Here is a 5,092-nt window from a genome sequence, read left to right as displayed (position 1 = left end):
CAAAAGGATAAAATTTTAGTTGGCGCCAGATAAGTTTGGATCATTGACAAGTTGGAAAACCAACTAAATTGATGGCTAAATTTGGTGGAGGCTCAAATAAGTTTGGAAAAAATATTAATCAGGGCTACATTTGGTGTAATTTCCATATCTGGCGGCATCACTACCAAAGTTGGTAGCAATTTCGTTTATATTTGTTTTATATATAAAAATGAGTTTGCGGGGGTTTGAACTTGTGACCCACCAGAACCAAACATTCTAAACATAACGAGCTAGCTAAACAGCCATACGATGGGACTTTGGTTAGTTCGTTGAAGACCCAATGTAAAAACCCTGCCTTTGCATTTGACTAACAAAGGAGCAAGGCCAATGGGTGCAACAGAACAATGAAGGTTGAGGGAACTAGGAGGGCGACATAACCTTGTGGTGAATTTTTCAAGGTATATTCCCTAAAATATTCTTAGGAATATTCCTAGAATATTCTATTGTGGAATCTTGGAGATTCTTCGGGGGGTCGAAATTTGATGTTGTCAGAATCTAGTCAAGTTTATACTAGTTTTACTCAAAATTTCGAAAGGATTTCACTGGTGCAGTCAGATTTTGGATTTGAGCATCCCATTTTCAGGTCACTCTCATAAGTGAGGTATAATGATGTATTTTTCCATGTATTTTACTTTTTTTTTCACTGAGATGAATGAAGAAGTCTCTCCACTTTGAAGTTGGGCCAGGAGACGTAGCTCACACATTGTGAGTGAACTCCATTATCAAATATTGGTGCATCATCTGTATGGTCTCTTTATGTGTTTCTTCTCCTTAAAGTGTCACATTTATGGTTTTACAAGCTCTTTTATGCAATTCTACTAATATCACCGAAGAAAAGATCTTGGATCACCCTTAACACTACACATAAATGTTATCCAAATGGTTCATAACACATTCTTGAGACAATGTTAAAATTTAGAGTTAGACATGAGAGATCCACGAGCATTAATTCTCATAATATAAATAATAAAAAAATAATTAATTATCTATTTAGTGGATGCATTTAGGGAAATAACTCCATGACAATATTTTTCTCCCATCCATAAGCACTAACTAGTATAGGTGCCACCGCCATGTTAAGCTATGAGATGATAAGAGTCAAGGAATATTTATTTCTTATGGTTATGATTTTTCTCACTAATCCCAATTTCCAAATATCACATTTAAGAAGTTACATTGTAGTCCTTTCTAGTAATAATAATCTCAATTGACTAGCATCTCTTCTTCCTCAATGTACCTAACATAAGGAATAAGATCCGCTCCTCCCCACAAATTCCCCCAGGTTGTCTCGCTTCCCTCCACTGCACATATCTAAGCAATATATATTACTCAAAACCATAGATTTCCAAGTATAACTAAGATTTTCATTTTCTTTCAACAATCACCCATAACCCCTAGTTATGGTTGATGCATTTTCATGGCAACAATTGCTTAATATTAATTCTTCGAAACACGATGATAGCAAGGTTGGGTTTTCCTTCACTCCACAACATGCCTAGAATTATTAAATGAATGAATGACTCCAACCATGGTTGGATTGTTAAAATCCTCTTCCTAGGAACTATCATGAACTCAACACTTGCATTGAGCAACACATGATCTCCCAAGAAACTTGGGAATTTTTTTTAACAAGGACATAACATAAAAATCATTAGAAGGCTTGGGAAATGACATTTCATAGTGCCTATAACCTAGTTCCCCATTTGGTTATTCATTACCCCCATGTTCTCCTAAGAAGTGTTAATAACCAAGCCAACATTATGACATTTATTATTAATATATACTATTCCAATATAAACCAAATAATAATGTACTTACCATACTTACCAAAAATGTATCCATCATGTCCAAGGACATATAGGGCATTAAATTTCTCCTTTCCTAGAATAACAACATCATAAGTTTACTTTCATTATCAGATCTTTATTATGGGCTTACTGTTACGCAGTAATTTGTCACTGTCTCCTTGTCAGTCTCCCTACTATATCATGAATTCAAAATAACCATGCTCATGCTCTCTGAACTGGCCAAATGACCCACTTTGCCAAAGTTTATTTCATCAGCGCGACTGTTATTAAAATAACCGCGCCGACTGGCGGCTGATAGTGCAACTGATGCGCTGCCGGCGCGGAAGCACACGGGTTTTCCGCGTTGGTCGAATTTCATGAGTCAGCGCATCCTATGTTTGTATTAAGTCACGCTGACCCAGCCTGCTCCGTTATTAAGATGTGACGTCAGCGCTCCAATCCAGTTATGCACCCGCGCTGATCCTGTTTGGGCGAGTTTGTTCTAACAGCCAGCCTTCCAGATGACTCCAGACCTGGTTGTTGGCCTTGTGAATGTCGCCCTACCTTCTATGGCATGTCTGTTCGTCATTTGAGCCACCTTCCTTGGAGATAAGCTCATCCTCCCACCATTCATGGAGACTCCTTCTCCTATTTAAACCTCCACCATTGCCATGAGCAGCTAGTTTGGATAGTGTGGAATTCATAGTGCTTAGAGTGCTGCTGCTAGTAGGTAGTTGGTGTGACAAGTGTGGATTTGCTAGAGGAAGCTTAAGGAAGGTTGTGAGTATTGCTTGTGTGAGAGAGAGTTTTGTCTTGGGAGAATCTACCTCCAAGGGTGAATGCTTAAGAGACTTGCTGGCTGGACCCTCTAGAGAAGGACTCAGCGTCAGAACTTTGGTTGTACCTTTCTCTGTTATTGATTAATAATAGATGACTACTGTTATGGTTCCATTCTCATTTGTCTTTGTAATGGTTAATGTGAATTACATCCTTTCTGACTGATGTATAATTGCATTTATTAGATTTCACGCTTGTGTTTGCATTTCTCTTCGTGTGTGCAGGTATCTATCTACGGGGATCGTGGAAGATCGTGACCGGCCAAAGCGAAGGAGCGAGAACGACATCTCTTCATCAAACAATAGCGTTGGAATCCAAGTAGGTGTTCATTGCCTATCTTTTACTTGCAATTAGGAACTTGCACAGTAGCATTGATTGATTGTTGCTAGACCCATTCTGGGCTAGTAGGGATCGCCTCTATCCGTAGAGGGGATTTACCTCTCCAACAGCTGCTATAGTACCTGATTAGTCTCTGGGACATAAATCGAGAAATTTTTATCATCGGTGACCAAGAGCTGGAGTTGGAGACTTCAGATATGTATTTCATCACAGGACTATCCCAGAGAGGGAAACCAGTCAACCTATATGGGTCGAGGTTGGTTGGGGCAAGAGTGTCCATGTTACTTGCTAAACATTTCCCAAAAGCTCTCAAATCCAAGAGTGGCAAGATCGAGATCATGACTGTTCAGGATCTTGTGTTGAGAGTGTTATTGTTGACCATCAATAGAGTGGCTGGGTCCCAAGTGCCGCATGAGACTAACAATTCCAAGTTCCTTTATGTTATCAAGTGCACAACGCCCACTATTTTTAATTGGGCAGAATCTGTGAAAATCAACATGAAGCGCCACCTATCAAAATCCAAGGCAAGAAACCTGAAGTAGTTTTGCTTTGGGTCTATGCTAGTGGCCTTCTTCCTAGAGCGGGTTCCACTATTCCAATACCATTTGATTGAGCTGGATCCGCTAATGCCACGAGACCCATAGATGCTCTGTTGGAGTGAGTTGATGCCCATGGTTACGGGGGGCCAACAGATGTCCTATAAGCCTGCCTTCTTCTCATGGCTACGATGACAATTGATCGTAATGGAGGATTGGCCTTACAGCGGTACCGACTCCCATGGAGATCTGGATATGCCGCTCCCAGAAGGATAAAGTTTTGATGATGGAGGTAAAAGCAAACAATTGCTTAGTTTTTTTTTTTATGTTTTTATTGTTTTTGAAATATATGTGTTCATGACACTTCGATTTTATGAATGCAGATGTTGGACCAGAACGCCCTGTTGGGATGTCCCCGATTTCCAGGCACGTCACTCAACAGTTTGATGTCACTCCTTATCAGGATTGGAGTGACAACGAGGAGGAGGTTGCATGGAATCTTGAGGGTTTGACCCATGGGATCCCAGAGTACGCTCGGATGGGTGATGTCCCACGCCAGTACCAGAGGCATACGGAGGGGGTGTCAGATTGGATCTGCTGACTGCTGACTCGCATAGTCTGAGCAGTTACATGCTATCACGAGCATCATGCTGTTTAGTTCATAGGCCAAACATTCCATATTTTTTAGGCCTGCGAGCCACCGAGGTATTTCGAACACACATATTATTTATTGAGGCTTTAGTGTATGACAAACATTATTGACACACACACACACACATATATATATGCTATATTTTCCTGCTTACTATGGTACAAATGATTTGTTTTTTATTTTTACATGTTTCGCAAATGTCTATCCAACACATAATTAGCTAATGCTTCTGTTAATGTATTCATATGCCTAGGAATATGATGATATGTGATGTAATCAAAATTTCTCTCCAATAGACGAATACAGAGATACATTCTCAATATCTGAGGGTTTTTGACAGAATATTTCCCGTTGAGTTGAAGAATGACAAGCTGTGAACCAAGGTTGACAACCAAATCCCAGATGCCAAGAGTGACAGCTTCTGACAACAATTCGATAACTGTGCTATACTCAGTGATGTTATTAGTTGTTTAACCTAGGCAAATCCATTGAAGGGTCATAAATGGCCCATGTCGCAGATGATAGGTTTCGGGTACTTCGGAAAGCATCATCAGCGAAACCAATGTGAGGAGACACCAACATCTGCAAAGCAGGCAAAAACATAATAAGCAGGAAAGTTGTTTGCAAAACAACACACCAAACCACACTGCACAAAAATGAATGACACACTTATTGTACAAAAGTAACCATGCAAGATGACCTAAGCATAGTACCCTTTGAGATAAAGCCCATTATGAGGCTTGTCTAAGAGATGGCCCTCATAGTCAATAAGCTCATAGGCCCCTTTTTGTCACACGCGTTTAAAAATGTAGGGCCCATGCCACATGGGTTCAAACTTGCCTACCCCCAGCTTATCATTAGCCTGATCATACAGAAGGACCAAATCGCCTTCGAAAAAAGCT

This window comes from Pinus tabuliformis, chromosome 7, assembly GCF_031772625.1.
Source record: "Pinus tabuliformis cultivar Carrire ecotype Pingquan chromosome 7, CPIR1, whole genome shotgun sequence".
Classification (NCBI taxonomy): Eukaryota; Viridiplantae; Streptophyta; class Pinopsida; order Pinales; family Pinaceae; genus Pinus; species Pinus tabuliformis.
This window is presented reverse-complemented; position numbering follows the sequence as displayed.